This window comes from Seriola lalandi, unplaced genomic scaffold (genome assembly GCF_002814215.2).
Source record: "Seriola lalandi dorsalis isolate HSWRI2012SDOR001 ecotype SW California unplaced genomic scaffold, Sedor1 jcf7180002054417, whole genome shotgun sequence".
Classification (NCBI taxonomy): domain Eukaryota; kingdom Metazoa; phylum Chordata; class Actinopteri; order Carangiformes; family Carangidae; genus Seriola; species Seriola lalandi.
Genome location: NW_019524970.1, coordinates 189,588 through 210,597, shown reverse-complemented (window position 1 = coordinate 210,597; position 21,010 = coordinate 189,588). Strand labels below are relative to the sequence as shown.

Below are 21,010 nucleotides of genomic sequence, written 5' to 3'. Positions count from 1 at the left end.
ATGCTAATTGCACTGCTGCACTTTTACGCTACTTCACCATGATGACAACTCCTCCTGCTGGGTATCAGCCGAAGAATGTCGATGGTACAAGTACAAAGGCTTGTCGCAAAGCGAGATGAGAGGGAAAAAAACTACATGCCTCTTGGTCCACTGCTTACTCGATGGATCATGGGACATTCAGAGCCAGACAAGCGTCACAACAGACAAATATATTTGCATCAACTAAGCAAAATAAGAAACCAGGGACCTTGGGAAGATTCCCTCGTCTTTGTGAATTTGGAAAACAAAATCACGTCTAATTATTTTAGTTCATAATATATCTGCTGGAGGAGCAGTGAGTTAACGCTCAGTGGTTGATTGGCTGGTTTTGTTTCTAGGAGATATTCTCCTTAATAATATACTAGTGGGTGGATGTGGATCAATGCAGGTTTCTCTTTAATCAGGCTACATTAATAGTCTACGTAAACCGTCTTGCAGGTGACCTGGATCCACACAGCTTTGAAGTTGTCAGTGATCTTCACTAGTCATCAATTTGTAAGAGTTCATCATTTAGAAAACTCCCCTTGCTCCATCTCTTTGCACCCTGGGAATTGGAAGAGGCTTTTTCCCCGACTCTGCTTTGGGTATGCACGGTGCTGCTTATGAGCCTGCAGGAAGCAAACTGCTTGCATCAGGCAAACTGTTTGGAATTTCTTAATCTGTTTTCTCAGGTTACATATACCACATACACACACACACACATAAATATATATATATACAGCATATACATATATTACACTCAACCTCACCTTAACCTGCCTCACAAGTCAATATCAAATAAAATGTCCAACATTTTAATTAAAGATAGAGTTATACTTCTGCCCCTTGAAACTCCTATGAGGAGTTCTGTGGAAAATACTTCCATCTTCAACTCTATGAACTCAGGTCTCTGTCACTGAACACAATTTTTGTCACACTGTAACACTGTTTCTGTCACTCAAACTGTGGTGAAAAGTAAAGCCTAGACAGGAAATCACCACATCTCCACTAATGATAGGGATTCTCTGACATTACATTATCTAAGCTGATTTTATTCCCCCAAAAAGCCTGTCTCGCACTGAGCTCTCCTTTGACTTTCCTAATGAACTAACTTCCTATTCAGGTTGAGTCTGCTCCAAATGCCACCTTTTCCGCCATCTAATGTCACATTTCCATGTTCAAACGTCGATGTCTAGAATTCGGTTTTTACATGGTAATAGCCTGTGAGGACTAATTAAAGAGAGGCCAGATGTCACAATGTATTGTTATGCATCAAATGCTCTAACCCTTGATATTAGAATTAGTGAGGATGAGATCAGAATTTAAATAATAGATTTGACATTAACTCAGCAGTGATGTTATTATCGAATCAAATTTAGTACAATTTGGGCATTTTTCCTCAAATTATTACATACAAGACACACACAAGGAAAGAGAGTCATTGTGCATTATATATATTTATATCCACTGGTATAGCTGATCCTGCTCATATTGATGTCTTTACGGTAGCTCACAGTGCACATTAATCTGCAAGTAATTCACTGTCTCTCAGTAATAAACCAGGTCCAGCAGTAACATGTTCAGTGCGTTTTGATCTAATCACAATTCAGTCTGGCAGCAGTAGATTTCAAGAGGAGTTTGGTGTCTATGTGTTTCTGAGTTGGTCAGTGTAAAAATGTAAGACTATGCTAAAAATAGATGGGCTCCATATTGATTTTTTTTCTACATGTCTGAAAGACACAACTGTAACCAGGATTAAGGATTTTGTTGATTATTGCATGCAATCCTATACTTGAGGGTAAAAAGTCCAGTTCAGTTCTGTGGCTTCATACGGCTGATATAACTACTCAATAAATGTTGTTCTTTCAGGTTAAAGAGCAGGTTCAACAAGGAGCATGCAAGGACACAGTTTTACTCAAAACTGACCAATATACAACTTTTGCAACTCATGCCAATGAACACCATAGACTGTGAACAACGTAGCATACAGACTGCAAAATGGTGAAAAAATTATAAAGTTTGGAACAGTTTCTATTTATTGTTTAAAAAATACCACAAGACTGAAGATCATCATTTCAAATATAATGTCAAATAACAATAAATAAGAAATATGATTAATTTGGTTTAATGGTTTCAAGATGTCACATAAGAAAAAATATGGTAATTTACTTTTGACCAGAAATACAACGGTTCAAATGCCTTGAATACAACACAGCAGCATTCCGTGGAAACAGACTATAATCAAACCACCATTGGCCTGAGTTCTTCAACTTAAAAAAAAAAAAAAGACTACTTGAGGTTTCTTTGTAAAAGTTAAAATAAGTTTGTTTGGGAATGACCTTACATTTAATGAAGTGGCTTGTGAATCATTTACTAAGCATATGTGTTGATACCTAGGACCTGGTGAAAAAGAAACGATTCTCTTTTATTCTCACTAAGTACTTCATTAATTAGATATGCTGTTCAGGGCGGCAGTTTAGTCCCAAAGATAAGGCACAAAGATGACAAAAAGAAGCTTCATCTAGGCAACAGATCAAAGGAACTTACAGTTTTTATGTGTTAGTGTATTTATTCTTTCATGTATTTATTATTATTTATTTATTTTTTGTTTTGTTTGTCTAGCCAGTTGTTATTAGGGTCATGGTTGCCTCTGGTTGAGACTTCCACTAGGTCTCAAATAATGTATTTTTTAGAGGCACACTGTGGGGTGATGCTGAACAATATTCCAGGGGCTGTATAGATCAAATCTGGCAACCAGAAGCTCCTGTCATGACCAATTAGAAATGCTTTGTGACTCAAAAACTTGCTCACAGGCATGAAGCAGCTGTACCTGTGGCCATTGTCAGTCACCGGACCAAACAGCACCGGTTAACCCTGTGTGGAAAGGGAGGATTTGCAGCACAGTACAACAGCAGCTCCAAAGATGAATTCCATGAATATTTTACAACGCCTTCATTATGGGTGCATGTAATTACTGCCTTCCCCATAATGCTCGACTAGGTCTCAACGAGAACAAGTGAAGTGGGGAGCACGGAAGGTTTGAATTCCCCCCCCCCCCCCCAACAAAAACAAATTACTGTAATGGTTTAAAACTCATTTAAGTACTTTGATCACTAACTGATGCATGTACTGATACTTTCTAATTCACTTCTGACTGAACACTGCTGCTTTATTAAGCCTCTTGAAAATTCAACTCAGTGAAGTGGTACTGCTGCTCCTTCAAAGCTATGTGGAATTTGATTTTTCAGATTCTGTTTTTCTTCTCACTTCAATGAGCTCTTAGTTTGCCTGTGGTGACACGACTACAAGGAAGACTTGGGGATTATTTTCTGTGCCTGGTTTGTACCCGCTGGAAGTTTATGAACTCAAGAAGAGATAAATAACTCATCAGAAAATGTTTGAGGTCCACTTTCACAACACAATTGTATCTCACCCTCAATGCCCGCATTATGTAGGCAAATACAGTAGTTAGATATCACAAAATAAACTGGGATCACCTACTGTACTGAATGTTGGCATTGTAAACAGATAATAATAATATTCACAACTCAGTTTTTTTTCTTTTTATCTAGTTACCACACCTTAATGGTGACAAAACAAAGCAAAAATGATGGAAATTAATTTGGTAACAATAAGAACAATAAAAATAATAATAATAATTCATTGAATTGAGTTGAATTTAGTGACCTCACAGCCCCTCTTGTTAAAGCACAGAACAGCTCAGCGCTAGCACCAGAAGTGTATCAGGGAAGTGTGAGGAGTGTATTGCATCTCATACAATACACACAATAGTGCATTACTATGCCCAAAATGCAAAAGACACACCACACAGCCATAATATATATCACCCAGAATATCCCGATGTATCACAGGTTCTCACAGCGGCACCACAGAATGAGCACTGCAGCGAAAGGAAACTGAGTTTTCCGTGGGGGGGGCAGCAGGTGCTGCGTGAGTTGGGAGATTAACGTGAGGAGTTCAGTGTCTTTATTGTACTGAGGTAAAAGGTGTTGTTAAAGTGTTTTGTGTCTGTGGCCAGTGATTTGTACTGCAGAACCTTGCAAATAATAAAAAAAAAAGAAGAAATACAGAATGCCCCCCCAGCCCTCTACAATCCTTCATTTCTCATATCCACAACATGACCTACAGTTGGTGCATTTAGAGTGTTGTTTGTTTCCTAAGATGAAAACATACAATGTTGCCTTCCTGACACCGCATCACCATAACAAGCTGTCCAATTCAAATCTCCATGTGTATTTTACCTCATGGATGTTTGTTTAATTAAACCCACCTGATCTGGCATGTTTTATTTATTTCTAATCATTTAGTGACATTATGTGTGTAATTTCCTGGACGGTTAATACGAGCACTGCTGTTATGATATTATAGCCAAACTAATCTGGGGCCTAATTTCTGCATCTGGCATTTCTATTAGGTGTTTGCTTTCAAATAAATTGCCCCTTAAAAGATCAAACCTGCCAGACAGACTTTCCCATCATTTCATTTCTAAAAGGAAGCCTCCAGTGTGCTTCCAGTATGAATATTTTTAAATGGCCACTGAGTGTGTTCCTCTGATCTATCCTGATGAGTTTTAAAAATGTACACAAACTTGCTGCTCTTCAGTATATTCTGAAGGGTATCTGGCCTGTAAAAGCTTTAGAATTGTTTATTAGGTTTCACTGTTTGTCAAATAGCTAGTTATCGAACCAAACTGTAAACAATAAACATAATTTGCACTCACTATTCAAAGTGTGTTGGTTTTCTGTGTCCATTGTGTTTTGTGTTTTCTGTCACCAATCTCTGACCCATGCTTTTTTAAACAGTTCTGTAAAGGAGCCTATTAGCAGAACCTTGGCATGATGCAGCCATGTGTTTTTAGTGCATAATAGCTTCATGCACCAGATTAATAGATCAACCAGGCTTTCATTACTCATTTGCAGGTTGTTGTTTTTTTTGTTTTTGTTTTTTTTCCTGAAGCACAGCACACTAAGAAAAAGAGAAGGCGCTAGGCTTAAGGTACTGTACACTAGCTGCTGACATATCAACCCACCAAATTAAACCAGCCTACCTGTTATGCTCCTTCCGTTGTTCTGCAGTCTAATAAAGCAATTGCACCTTGAGCAAAAATCAAAAGTTGCTCTCAGTCTCGCAAGGTTAATTGGATAATTTATAACAAGCCTGTTGCAAAGCCACCTCTGCTGCATGGCAGTTCAGCTGAGGTAGTAGTGGATGTACAGGTATGCACACACACACACACACACACACACACACACACACACACACACACACACACTCACACACATTTACTGAGCACACACAGCGCAAGTTTGGCATGACCCTTATCAGAGTCTGGCAGTCTAATTACAGCTCAGGCAGTGGGAATCCATTGATTTGAAGATAAATGTTAGTACACCTGTGAACTGAATCCATTATGATCTTTATCTTAATGGCTCTGGGAAAATGCTTCATTAAGGTTCATTACAATAATGTGAGGCATTAAGCATTAATTAGTTTACCATTGTGGATTGTCAGATTTACTTTTAGACCAAAACAAAATGCTTTGTATTTCAATAGGCAGGAAGAGAGTAAAGCTGCTGTCTATATCAAACACCTCGATCCATACAATATATTTTTTTTAACCCCACATCAAGCACCAGATGGCCTGCAGACCAGGACAACCGCAGCAAAATACAATAAATCGTCTTTTCATTTTTAACTTTTTATTTTTCTATCATTGTGTTAACAATTGGACAGATGACAGGGAGGAGCTAAGAGTGATTTCCAAATACTGTATGACCCAGATCTGCCAGGTAATGTATATCTAGAACCACTGCTGACACCATCTGAAGGGAATGGTCCTTGGACTATAATGAGCTGTGAAATTACATTATGAATAGGGAAGCCAGGGCTCCAGTCTGCCCAGTTCTTCCCTGCTAACTTGAGAAACCGAGCAGAGGACACTGAGGATGAGGACAACGTCTTAAATTCTGATGACTGAGTAAAGAGATGTGGTGCAGGAGGCTCTCTGAGATTTGAATGCTGAGAGCGACATTATCATGATGGCTAGAATGGTGAATGTTATGGAGCAGAGTTATTTTAGGAGTGGGAGCACTGGAAGAGAGGTAATGGCAGAAAAATGATTGACATCTCGCAGGGCGCACTCTGCCTCCTTTGGAAAGAAGGATTTTTGGTCGATGAAAAATTGGCTTGGATTTACATCACCTTTATTATTTTACCCAGCAAGGAGAAGTTGCAAGCAACATAGCGAGTTTGTAACTGTTGCAGCACAGTTTCAGTAAGCAGATGGCAAGTTTCAAGGCAGAAGATGCAGCAGAACCTTCTCCAAAATGACAATTTGTCCACACTTACACTGGGAAGACCATCCTTGAACTCAGCTGATGGGGTCCAGGGTATTTTTGTAAAACGTAATTATTATTATTTATTTACTGTTGTCTGGAAGCTCTACCTACCCATGGCTAAAAAAAAGAAAAATAAATAAGAAAATTGTCAGATCAATGAATTTGGAGCAGTGTGCGGTGCCCCTTCACAAAAACATTAATTGACTAATGCTTCATCAACTACAAACTATTTAGCTGGTCACTCATTGGATTATTAACAAGGAGTGAACCAAAACTAATCATGAAAAAAAAACACATTGATTTCAATTTATTATCCATTGTACTGGATTATTGATAAATTGCTCATGTACTTGATTTGTGAGATCAAGTCATAAAACCTAAACCTTCTCATAGTATGCACGAGCAGTTCAGGAGTTAAAAATGCCAATAAACTCTAAATATTATAAAAACAGATCTGCACAGGAAGTGATATATTTCAAACTTGTCTTTTCACGAATGATAATCAGCAGTAACACATTTGACTGTTGAACATCAGCTGTACATCAGTGATGGTGGACGTGTTGTCAAGACACCCACATCATCCACATGCCACTGTTGCAGATTGTAAATTTAAAGGTTATCTGCCAGTTCAAATGTGTCCTGTGCAATTTTCATGTTTGTGAACAAATGTTATGTCCACATTCAGTGTTACTCACCAAAACATATTGTATTCATTCCTGAGGTCTAACAAAAGTGTTGAGTCAATTCCCTCCCTCATAAAACATTTGCAAAGCTTTTTAAAACGTGGTTTAAAGGCTGCATTGTTTACTCGTCAGCGCTCTTCTTCCCTGCTTTTGCTGGAGCATTGCCATATTTCTGTTAATCAGCAGAATAGCATGAAACCAGTGGCTGAATGTGAATGATGTTGCTCAAGCATGTGCATATATTTAGGTCGATCACAATTCAAAATATTAAACCTGTCAGTTTTGAATGAACTTGTTAGGGTCAATGTAAGAGGGAGGAATTTTAGCAGTATTGCTACAGTAGGCCCATTGTCATTCACTCAACACTTTAAAACAGTGCAATTGAATCTACCTCTGCTTTTTTTTTTTTTTTCCTAGAAGGCACTGTTAACATCCCGGCAGGACAACAATAACAATATATCAAAAAACAGAGAGACATCAGGGAATAAACAGTAAACAGTCAATGAAAAGAAAAGGAGAAGAGACGAGAATTCCTTTCACACCCAATTGATTTCTTCCAAAAGATAAGACGTAATGGTGATGGTGTTTTTTGATACTGTTCACAAAAATCCTACATTCATTCAGCTGCCAAAGTCAAAGTAAATAGCTCAGCCGGCCCTCCACCAACTACGCTGGAACCAGGCTCTCACTGAGAACAGGTGGAGACCACTGAGGCAGAACACATCTCCCCTGATTCAGGTCATTCCTCGGTTATCCCATACATTTATATACAGAGCGTTCTTTTTTTTTTCCCGTCCTCCTTCACGGCCCTGGCAGTCACACTCGACCCTCCTTTTAACAACTGTAGCATCCCCCGGTCCCTCCTCCCTCCACCTCTCTCTTTGCCTTAGGCCCGTGGGTGGTTCAGATAATTTGCTTAATTTGTTGCCATTCACTCTCAGGACATGGATCAAAGAACTGTTAAATTGCACTGACGTGGCAGCATCTCGGAGTGACTGAGAATGAAAGGAGAGAGGGAGACAGAGAGAGAGTGAGAGGCAGGGGGGGTGAGAGAGAGAGAGAGAGAGAGGTAAGCCCTCCAGCTAGAGGAGGAGACTTCCAACATCCTCACTGCCACCACTGTGTATGTGTGTGTGGGCGTGTGTGTGTGAGTGTGTGTATGCACAGTATGTGTGTGCCAAGAGAAGATGAGGATGGAGACACCTACTCTCTCCACTAGCAGGCCAAGTCCTGTTGCTGTGTGGATGCTGCTGATAATGGCTGAAGCCAAGTGAAATAATATGTCAATAGACATTAGAGCACTACTACACTTGGCTGTTTACTGGTATGAACAGAAAACGAGTGGTTATTTATACTGGGGGTTCTATGGGATTAAAATAATGGGGTTAGCCAGTAATGATGTAAACTTTTTGGATCACAGCCTCATTTCCTGATCCCTTCGCAATCCCAACACCCTGAACCAAGACAATTGCAATTTCTACACTCAAACTACTGATCAGCACTTTCTCGTCACTTTTCTGTCCTATTCTCGCTAATTCTAATTAATAAGCCGCATGAAACGTCAACTTACCACAGAGTATGATCATGAAAAAGACCATTAGAATGATGCAATTAGCCAGAGGACTCCGATGAGAGATACATGCAATCAAAGTGTGAAAAAAGGCAGGGAGGCGATGTAGCAGTGGGCTGGGGGAAGGAGAAAAAAGCAGATGCTGCAAAAAAAAAAAAAAAGATCTTCAAAGAGAGGGACGGGGTTGAAAACCCAGGAGAGGGAGCTGCGGGAGCACTTGTCTTCTTAGGCATAAATGTGACAGAGCTCCTCCTGGACCAAGGAAGACATAGAGAACCAATGAGCAGCAGGGGATAGTCTCTCTTTCTTCATTTATCTCTCCTTTTTTTTTAACTTCCTCTTTACTTGTCTTAAAATGTGCAAGTGGAGGAAAAGCAAAGCATCTGTTGTAATTAAAGTGACAGTGACCTGTCATTGGAGAGCCAGGATGCTGAACTGCATACAGACAACAACTCATGTTTGAATATAGTCTGACAACTTTAGCTGACTAAACTTTGTTGACAACTCTAAAGCTGTTTATTTTGAGAAATATAGTTAATGCAGCCGTTACACCATATCAGACATTAGTTTTCCCAGTGAGACAGTAGATTTCAATCCACAGCTGTCAAGTCTGATAAGTATGAGTTATGTGCCTCTCAGTGAACAATACTATCAGACATTTACAATAGGATGCAACTCTATGTATGTGCTGTACATACAGTGTGAAATCCTGTCTGCCAAAGACATTCTTCATGTGGACCTCAGCACCATGGACAGAGACACAGAAAAAGTATTAAAAGCAAAGCAAGCACAGCAGATTTAAAGCACACTTTTCAGAATGAAGTGAAAATACACCACCAACTGCCATTCATTAAGCATTTTTCTTGTGAGCAGTGTTTATTAGTCCTCTGTTGTTCATTTGCCATTAAAACAAATTATGAGGCGGACTGATTAATCAGCTAATAACTCAACTTCACTGTAGCAAAATTCCCTACTTTCACTTATCAGCTCCAGCTGGACCATGCATGACATTTTTTGTCATTGGACAAAATTTATATCAGCATTTAAAGAAAAGCGATTGGGTGGCCTGATCTGATTTTAATGCACAACGTCAATCCAAAAACTTGACACTGATTAACAACACATTTATGCAGTTTATTTGTACTATGAGGTATGGTCATAATGGTAATAATGTTTTAGTCTGTTTGTCAGTCTGTCATTTTGACATTAGAGATGCAAGTCAAGCAGTCTCAGTAGATACATATAAACTACTCTGCAATAAAACACTACACACTTATTTGGATATTAAGTAATTAGTGTCAAACACAGGGAAGGACTATTCCTATACATCATTGCATCGATCATGACATGTTTGCATAATATTTAGACATCATTGCAAAACCAAAGATTGCAAGAATAGTGAAAGAGGATTGCCAGTTGATATGCAACTGCTTGATGTTTGCAGATGCTGAAAGTGGCGCTCGTGACTGATAAATTCACCTGCTTACGTATGATCCTGGCAGAGAACGTGTTTACATGCACGCTACTATTCCCTTAATATTTCAATCTCAAGTATAATATTCATGAGCTGCTGCACGTAAATGTCACATCCCATTTTCAGTAACCGGGATAAGCTATAAATATCCCAACAATGTGAGGCATCTTAAAGGTTGTTTTTGTCACTAACTAATATGGCTGAATCTTAACTACTGCACATGTTGTGTGCTTTTTTTTTCTCTAAAATATATATCGTTTGAGATTGCTTCTGATGATGTTTGTCCCTTGGAGGAGGTGGACGGAAACTTGAAAAAAGTGGTGTGACTTCCACAGTCTAGCAGTCACCCTCTTCAGTTCCTGTTCCAGCCACCGCCTGATGAGTCACCTTGGCAAATATTGTGTTTGTTGCTGTTAACTGCCACGCTGCAATTTTTAAAATGACTTTAAAGGGGACTCATCTGTATCTGTGAATTGTGTATGCATGCCCATCTGTGTCTGCACTGGTATTTTGATTTGAATTCTTCAAGTGCCGACTACAATGGCTAAGTTTAACAGAAGACTATTTAAATATGGATAATCAGATCATAACTGAAAGCTGTTGTTCACTGCTTTGTGATCTTTTTTACATGTCGAATGATTTACGAATGTAATGAGAAAGTAAAATATTTAGTATATGAAGGAACGGCCGAAGAGACATTCTTAGTAAACTGATCCGTGTACATTGAAGTGTTGTGTACAGTATGTGTCTACTTACTCAAATACTACTTCCTCAGGCATTATTCTCTAGTCAGGGTTCTTGCTCCAAATTGGCCACAAACAGCCTATAAACATCATATTTCAAATAAAACCTTCACTGGGCTATAAGTCAATATCCACAATACTGTGTGCAGGTAAACAGACTCACTATTTCCTCAGAGTCTCACAATGGTGCTACCTGAAACACTTCAGTGAAGCTGGTGTAATCAGTGGCGGAGATGGGGTTGTTGAATGATCACCCAAGACTTGGGACTGTGGATAAATTGATCACTTAGAATAGCTTGTGGAAACTGTAGATAATATTTTCCTATACAATCGAACAGGTGACGAGAAAGGTAGTGGCCCACTGTCCTTTGATTTCAGTTTGCCTGCAGATATCGAACTGGACTGACTGGTAAAAGTTTTATAAAGTCCAAAATCCCACAGCTAAACTATCTGTAGCTGGAGTTTGTTTAAGTGAAAACCTTTAAAAACTCCAACTGTGACTCTTATTGATTTTCTTAAACAGGGTGCATAGCAATGGGTAAAACAGCAAAAGATGACATATTATATACATAATATATATAATAAATATTAACATAATAGTGTTCCTGGTGCTCTGTTTGTCCTTTTCCTCCCCTGTCCTCTCTGTATCTCCGCCCAGGTGCTTCCTGATCAGGCCACATGAAGTGCTCCTGGCCTGGGAATGAAGTGCCTAAAAGCTCTGGTGCCAGTATCAGAAGGGAGAGGCTTCTGGCGTGGGGACTGCCGGTCTTACTGTCTCTCAGCCCGTTTTTTTTTTCCCGTTTTTTTTTTTTTTCTTGTGGCTGTTGTGTTCTAATTTTGTGTCATTCACAGACGTGCTTTAAAGTCCTGGTTGTTTTGTATATTTCTGTCAATAAACTCTACGGACTTGGTTGTTGTTGTTGTTTTCTGTGCTTGGAGGGTGTGGAATAACGATAGATAGCGGCAAGGTCTCACTGATCAATGTCGTTCAGGTCATTGATGAGTACCCACAGAGAAAAGAATACAAGAAAAAATTCAAGTCATTGAATATGAGTTATGGAACGAAGGCCATCAAAAAGAAATGGACATAATACAGTTGCAAGTGTAAATGTGCCTGAAGCAGACAGGGCTCCATGGCTGAGAGGAGACGCTCTGTGTACGCAAATGTTGGCTGTCAGAGGAAACTCACATGACATCTGGGCTTGTTTTTGCCAGATGGCAGTGGGAGGTTCTAAGGTCTGATGAGCCACAAGTTGTGCTTATGACCATCTATCTATCTATCTATCTATCTATCTATCTATCTATCTATCTATCTATCTATCCATCCATGCATCTATCCATCTATCTATCGTATAATATAAAAAGAATCTGAAATATTCAACAGACCGATGCAATAGGATCTTTTGAGTACAAAAGAGCAAGGACGGTTTTTGAATGTGTTGTCTATGTATTCCCCTGATATTTCCACATGCAGTCAGAGAAGAACAGCAGAGTGAATATGAAATAGTGTTTATAGACTTTCTTCCAAGATACAGCCTCATCCTTCCCATGGAAAGGTCCTGCTACCAGACATCAAAACATAGAGGAGTGCACAGTGTGCTGCAATGGAGGCATGTAAAAAATAAAAAAGAGAAAATTAAATGTCTTTTAGTCTTCAAAAAAGAGTGGGATGATTGTAATGTGTATCCTTTTTTGAAAATGGAGTTTTATTTGAAAATGATACACCTATCGCTGTATACTTTAATATTATAAAACATTAATTTGTTGCTTATTTATTCTGCTATCTCAGATGAAATAGCTGAGTTTGGCATTTTCAGTGTGTGCTTTGTATGCCCTTGACATCTGCTTAAAGATTTTTTATGGAACTAAAAGCAAGTGCAGTTGAAAAATCAAACAAGTGAAAAAAAAAAAAAAAAGGCTGCAGATCCATTTAAATCCAACCCTGTATACCTCTGTGTGCATAGAGAGGGCATTTCTGCATCAGTCAAAGCTATTTTGAAATAGGCTGAGAAACTCATATGTGAATATTGATTTCATTTTCTTTTCTTTTTTTATCCCCTTCCCCTGCTGCCAATTACACAGCGCCAGATAATTGCCTGTCGGTTGAAAGGCAGAAGATGGAGATGGAGATACTTTAATATTGTTTGAGGAAAAAAGAGAGTCCGGGGTACTACTGAACTCACTCTCTACCTATCCCTCCCTGTGAGTGCTCCTTTGGAAAATGTCACAGTGAGGAGTTGGTACCTCCAGACGGAGAGTGACAAACAAGCTGGCAGAGTCAGATACAACTGCTGTTGGACAGTTTTTCCTCCCTAAAATTGTTTCAGTCCTGTGAATAATGTATTTAGTGAGTAATAAACAGGAGGAACAGACACACAGGATGCAGCACATTCAGTGTTTTAGATGACTGGCTTGCTCTTCACTGCCAATCAGAGCACTGCATCTCCGGGTACCTCTCAATCCTGAATAGACCAGACACTCTCCCACTTCAATGACAGTGTGTTCAGGAGCTGAAAACTAGCACCTCAGCAGTACATACCAGATTTCTTCTTCAAAAGCTACACAAAATCAGAGGTAAACGTGTTGCACTACATAAAAATAAATATGCAGTGCTGTCAGAAAGTATTAGGACAGTGATATGTTATTCATTGTTCTGGCTCTCTACTCCAGCACACTGGTGAAAAGGAAAAAAACAGGATGTGAAAGGAAACAACGACTGTGAGGTTAAAGTGTGACTTTCAGCTCTAAAGGTGTTTGAGAGTTTTCAGGTTCAGAAGCGGCGTCGTCCTTTTTATACTTTATCAGTTGTAGCTGCAAAATAACACTAAACCATGCGGAGACAGAAAGATTTTCTTGACTGGCCAAATCTGCAGATGCTTATGCTTAGACACTTGAAGTGTCATACATTCTGTGAGCATAGGTTCGGTGGTAAACATACACAGTCTTGTTATTGTGCCCATCTAACTAGTATGTCTGTATGAAAAAATGAAATAAAATCCCAATGTTCTGTGCTTTGTCCCTTGTGTATATATATATTTATATATATATATATATATATATATACACACATACATGAGTGTTTGTGTGTGTGTGTGTGTGTGTGTGTGTGTGTGTGTGTGCGTGTGTGTGTGTACCTCTTTGTTCCAGACCCTGCTTGCTGAGTCTGAGTGGCACTAAGGCCTGCCTCCACTCCAGTCAGTTGTGCCTCATGAGGAGAGCAGTTCAGTGCCTTTTGTCTGTGGCCAGTTCAGCTGGTTCTGCCTGCCCATTCTGGCAGTATCTTCTAGGTTCTTTGTTGGCTTCAGCAAAGACAATAAATACTGAGTTTTAAGATCAGAAATCATGAGTGATGTGTTCAGTGTACATGCGTTAATTAAAATGAGTCAGTTTTCCAACACAGAGAAAAACTTTGAAGGTTTAACATTTCTGACTATTATTCTATTGTCGTCCGGAGTAAACCCAACTCATCTGTTACTAAAACAAATCAGGGATTATTTGCAGATTTGATTTACCTCTTCTGTCTAAATCCTAATACGCTTATTCATATCCAAACCTGTGCCTGTGCGGTTTTGACTGCTTTCATAAAAGTGCCATTCATCAAGCCTCAATGGCATCAGTGCTAGCTGCAGATGACAACTGCTGTCAAGATCTGACACTGCCATCACAGCCAGTGGGCCAAGAGGGAGCGGCTTGAGATAACATAAAGCAAGATTGTTTGACGCGAGGAGAGCGACCGGTACTTAGACACTCAATCAGGAGGGGACAGAAGAGCTTGCCAATCTCTAGGGGTCACAAAGCAGCCTCCATCTGTCACCCTGAAGCCCCCAGCCCTCCAATACTCCTCCACGTGCAGACAGAGAGACACTGGAAACCACTAAAGGCAGAGGTACCCTGCAGAGCCAACATAGCAGGAGGAGAGCAACTGCTAATGAGGAGAGTTAAGGCTAGTCAGTCAATCATGGACCTTAAAAGATAGTCAAGGAGCCAAAAGGGGACGAGAAAAGCCAACATTATTAGTTTGACATCAAGCCAAAGAGGAAAAAGGCTTCTTCCACCAGCTCAGTATCGTGCTAATCAAAACCAGAAACACTTTGCAAAGGGAGCTGCACTGGTGAATAGAGAATATGAGCAATTAAAGATAATGGACTGCATTTATACAGTGCTTTTATATATATACTGATATACATACTAAAGATAACAAGACCCCATGCAGAATATATCCATAGATTTACACTTTCAAATATTATTTTAGTGAACTCAGGTGGCTAAATTGAGCCTTCTTTCATGCTTAGGGCTCTTCGCAGGTTTGACACATTTCACAGCATATGGTATAATGTAGTATAATGTAGAGGGAATGGCCTTTCTTCCACAAGAAAGCAAAGTGTACATAATTTACTATGCTCAACTCAGCAAACTTATGAAATAATGATGTGGCGTCTGTTTACGCGAAGGGTCGATTTTATTATTCTGGCACAAATAAGAGAGAAGAAAGCAATCGGCTTGTGTAAGTGGTACATTTAAACAATTTTGTTTGCTTGTCTGCTGTCACTCAAATGGGGGCTATTTAAGATAAAGGGGCTTTCAGAGAATTCCCTTGAGCTGAAGCTGCTGAACATAAGGACTTGGAGTGGAAACCTCAGACTGCACTGTTTACATAGAACACACAGCACATCAAATTAGGATCTGTTTAAAAGTTGTTTAATGTGCATATTCACTCTCTGATATTTGCTCACAACAATATTTTCTATCTATTCAAACACATCAGCAATTTGTAATGCTAATCTTGAATTGAATTGTCTCTGTACACACACCATTCTTTCTCTTGTTTTTTTTTTTTTTAGTTTCTTTCCTTGTTGGATAAGCTCAGCCTTTAAACCCAAACCACTGGAGTGTCACTTGTATAACTATATCTGTTGCCACAGTTTTAATTATGGATATCTCAATGTAGCATATCCCAGACGTGCTCGCGACAAAATACAACAGACAACACACAGGGCCAAAGAATGACAGGCAGCACGGCTGCCAGTGCCGCCACAATGGCACGAGGGCCGTAATCTTGTTGTGGAAACGCTGATATGCCTTGAGACACCACATTAGGAGGCCATCCTCGCTTGTCATCAGAGCTTTAATTGCCACGGCCAGGTGCAAACAGTATGTAATCTTGTTTGTCAGCCGCAGAGTTTTATTTTCCAATTTCGTCCTTTTGACAAGCAATTTGGGAATAGAGAGGGATTTGGGAGAGCAGGCGGCCGTGAGCTGGTGGGGTGGAGTCGGATTTGGCGAAGTTGTGAGAGGAGAAAATAGGGGTGTCGAATGTGTGCATGCGTCTGTGTATGTGTGTGTGTGTGTGTGTTGCATGGTGAACAGGGGGTTGGTGGTAGGTGTGTGTGCGCAGTTCCCTCATTACTCCTGTTCAACCTTGTCCCCAGTCCCTTTGTCCTGAGGAATGCCTGGCTCAGTGAGTGCAGAAAATTACCCTCCTGCTCTGTTCCTCAGCCTCATGAATATCACACACACCACACGCGCGTGCGCACACACACACACACACACACACACACACACACACACACACACACACACACACACACACACACACAATACCCTAAGCTCATCGTTAAAATTCTAAGGGATGTGAAATGGGATCATCCGTTTCCAGTTTTTTCATGGCCACCCGCTCTATGCTTTGTCCCTAAACACACCGATAACAATACACAAGCAGTTAAAACAAAAACTATCCGACTGCATCGGGAGCACTGGCAAAATACTCTCCTTTTCATTACCAGCTGAACATATTGAATGTCTTGCACTGCTGTCTCAAGTACTGGAGTTGAACTCTGTCACTGAAGTGTGCAAGCATGCTGTCAGTGAGTGCTGTAGGAAAACTCAAATTCATTGTTAGCTCGTGAACTTAACCTGAGTCTTTGATTGTACATCTGTGCCTGTATTTATGCTGACGTGGCTGTGACTAACAAAGCCAAGTGTGTGCGTGAGTCAGCATGTGTGCGTTTGTGTGTGAGTACAGGTTGACCTCCATCTGACCTCCCTATTACATTTTTGTTACAGGGAGAAGAGCTTGTTTGCCCAGGCTTTTAGTTACATGTCCCTCCAGTGCTGCTTCATACCATCTCCTCAGGGAGCTCTCTGACCCACCAGCAATCTCTATTCATGTATTTGTCAAATAGTTTAGCATAGGCAAAAGCCCTTTTGTGTGGTTAAGGACCTTGGGATGAGGTTTGTTATGACAGGATTTACTGAGTGAGAAAGGAGCTTTTGTGCATGAAGTACTTAGACCACTGCGCTACCTCCGTCTTGATATTTAAATGTGGGTCGCAGCCTTAGGCCAAGCGTGTCAAGTAGGCAGAGGTCAGGTGCAATAAGAAGCTTCTTTCAGAGACCATGCTGATGCAGTTTTACTCCATAAAAGATGAGGAGCAGGTCTACGCCAATGTGAGTGAGGTCATGTGACACTCGGTATAGGGAAGAAAAGAGCAGCGCATCACCTGCCACCGATGTGTTTGTCTCCTGCATGTCCTCACTGACAAGACTCAGCAGCTTTCTCATGTGGATCCCCGTCTGCAACCGAGGGGAACGGAAATTAGTTTCTCAATTTCCCTGTTTGAAAAAAAAAAGAAAAGAAAGTGAATAGGACTAGAAAAAAAATTAGATGGGATTTAAATATATAATTGTGAGAAAGAATGCAAAAGTTCACACACTCCCACTCTGGATCCACAGAGGTGGCACATTAATGCCTGCTAAAGAAAAATGTGTGTGTGTGTGTGTGTGTGTGTGTTTGTGAGAGTGTGTCTGTGAGTCATCTTGTGTATAAGAATGAGAGGAAGAAAGAATAGAAGAGAGAGAGAAAGAGAGAGAAGAGGAAATGGTGCCATATTCATTTGAAAACTCTGAAATTCTGAAAACAGAATGAGTATAATGAGTTTTTTAATTAAGTCCCCACTTTATCGTGTTTTACATAGCACAAGCCACCATTAATACCCTCGTAATTAATTGTTTTGGAAACTTTTCACAGTGTCTGGTGATAAAGTTTTAATCAAGCAATGTGGTGTTCTTGCCAAGCCATGTCACCCAGATATTTAATTATTTATAGTTTGGTGATGTTTAATGCATTTTGGCAGTCAAGTAGCTGTGAGAGTACAGACCGACGCCTGTCGTACTTGTAGCAGCCAGGACAGACATCATGCTATATTCCTGATGCATGGGAAGCAAGAGAATGCAGGGATGTCTCACCTGAGGGTAACACGCTACTTTCGCCTGACTGAGTACCTGCTGAGACCCGCAATGAAGAGGGCGAGTGGAAGAGACTGATCAGGCAGCTGTAGACGATGAGAAAAGAAGGCCGTGATGCTTAGGATAAAATACGGTATATTTTCCATGTCAGAACAAACAAGAAAATGCATTTCTCATTCCTGGCATACCTAAGGTGCCTTTCACAGTGAAACGCTAAATCCAAAGTCAGTTTATATTAAAGGTACAGTTCAACATTCAGACCTGTCACTCTGTCTTTGCCTAAGGTTTGGGTTACATCACCGTGTATCCTGAATGAAAAAGGTCTGGATTTTTTTTTTCCCACAGCAACAGAAAGCAAATGATTGAAGTTTAGGATAATTGTGCTTTGAGGGACAGGATTGATTTTTTCCCACCCCTAAACTTATGCTCTTACAATTACACAGCTGGCACTTCACCAGTCCACCTACAGCACCATGTTGGTGCCTCCAACAAATTGCGATGATTATGCTGCTGCCAATTTCACCGCTCCTTTCCTGCTGGTCCTTTGGCTCGCTGCAGGTTTGAGGTGACAGTTCTGTTTTTTCCTACTTACTCAGTGAGGAAGGTGATGGATTTCCTTTCATGTCTTTGCATGCATTTTGATGGTATATGAGAGGCGAGATTACTCAGCTCACTTGTTGGATGCACATATATATATATATATATATATATATATATATATATATATATATATATTTAAATAAAACTATGCAGTATCAGATCAAAGACTAAAACTTATCATGTGTTATAATAACTGTTATAGTAACTGTGTTATAATAACTTAATGGTGACATTTTCATGGGATTTCTCAACAGAAAACTAAAACTTAAGTCATAAAATCTAATAATACATAAGCACATAATGTATTTAATCTTAACTGTAACTTAACTTTAGAACTGATAACTACTACTACATAAGGACTCTCACCATGGCCTTAAGGTCTTTCTATTATTTTGTCCACCCCATTTATATCAGTGAAAGTAGGCTAGATAACAGACACACCTCTGTATAATGCAATACAACTACACACACTACATCTTCAAAAACTATCATACAGTTGAATCAACAACAGTCTAAAACAATTTTAATAAAAACTGAACATTATAATCTTTATGAAGGAGGATTTACTGCAGGGCTGTTGTATTAGACTACATCAGTTTTATCTAGATGTTCCTAATAAACTGACAACTGAGTGTATATTAGTAATTATCAGTTGTATGTACAGACTGCAAAGCGCCTGACTGGAATTAATTGGTGGATTTCGGTGCTGTTCTCACCTGTGATGTGATTCACCTGGCAGCCTAAAGATGCCCTTTAGTGTTTATTGCTGCTCTGTCTGAACACAGTTAATGTTGCTGTTTCCTTCATCATAGTGACTTACTACCCTCTGTACATTTAAACTTACACTACTTCTGCTCCAGCACCCAGAGCTGTCTGCTCCTTTTAGGGACTTTCCCTAATTCAACAATTGTTTACATGCTATTCAGGTGTGCTGGTTACTTTAGCTTAGCAGTTAGCGATAGCCTCCCTCCCTCTCTCTCTCGCTCACTCGCTCGCTCGGTGTGTCTTGAACCAACAGGTGAACTTGTGTGTGTTGTTGCTGTAACTTCACTGTAGAGGATTGTGATGTTTTTACAACTTCAGTGTTGTTTGCTGTCTTACCTTCGACACACGTTCCGCTCGTTCACTGCAGCTTCTCTGTATGTGCTTCTGTGTACACTAATAGGCTTCAGTGTGATAGGCTATTACTCCTGACGAGTAACCAATCAAATCGTGCTGTGGGCGGGACGTTGCTCCAGACTACAGAGTGGTGACTACAGACCAAAGCCAAAGAAACCATTTTTAAATCAATTTATTTTATCAGTTATGGTTAAAGAAATAATGATAGCGATAATCGGAAAATGCTAAATATCCCTACTTTATAGTTAATTTTTTTAATTTTGGGATGAAGCAGGACGATTTGGTGGGGCATTGCCCCCCCCCAGTGCCCACGCCTGGAGCTGGGACCGCATTGAAATGATCTAATATGACTTCACTCCTAACATAGTGCGAACGAGTTCACTCAAATATTGATAGGGACTATTCTGTCCTCTCAAAATATCCATATGCAAACCTACGCCCTTGGCTGGATCAGCATAATAAAACAGAATTTATATTGAATGTATCTGCAAATATATTTATGTTAAAGGGACAATGACCCAAACCAGGATGTCGCAGATTAGGTGTATGTCAATATAATTTGTAGGAGACTAGAATAATAGAAATATGACGGCATTTCATCCAAACTTCCGTTACATCTACCCTCAGTTAAATTCAACAAAAAACAAACCACTTTCTCTGTAATATTCAGCCAATATCTCCCTTCAGGGGTATTCTGTGTATTTAAAAAAAAAAATATGAATGTACTTCACTGAAGTTCACTTTACCCAACTCAGGCCTTGGAGACAAGATATTGATCAATTTCTATTGATGTTTATTGCTACTGGCAAGATTCATGTGCATATGCAATGTTGCTTTGATTATTGTCTTTCCCAAAGTTTGCCTCAATTCGATTCAGACTCAAGTTTCAAGGAAGGTCGACAGGTGATTTGGATTGCAGTCTCTTTACTGTTGCAATGACGCTCAAAAAAATGGATCTCAGTTCTACTTCTAAAACTATTGGACAATGTTAAATGATGTTAAAGTGAATGGGGTCCCCAGAAAACATGTTGTGCACACATGCTGTATCACAAAACGAACACTCAGTTGTTAATATCAATCACAACTTTGTCTTTCATCTCAGAAGCAGCAACACCATTATACTTTATTCCTTTTGGTTAAAACTTTTCCTGAACTCTGCAGATTTGACCAAATGGCAGACTGCATCCTCTTGAAAAGTT

General features: G+C 39.8%; 1 long non-coding RNA gene across 1 annotated transcript in view; it reads right to left on the bottom strand.

Annotated features, from left to right (window-relative positions):
- LOC111657878 (uncharacterized) overlaps positions 1-19,860 on the bottom strand; it is a 30,945-nt gene extending 11,085 nt beyond the window's left edge. The window contains exons 1-4 of the long non-coding RNA XR_002760955.2: positions 19,794-19,860; positions 18,093-18,178; positions 17,348-17,459; positions 13,982-14,146 (exon numbers count right to left, since the gene is read on the bottom strand). This is a non-coding gene — a long non-coding RNA (uncharacterized LOC111657878). The remainder of the gene's footprint in view (positions 1-13,981; positions 14,147-17,347; positions 17,460-18,092; positions 18,179-19,793) is intronic.
- Positions 19,861-21,010: the final 1,150 nt, after the last annotated feature.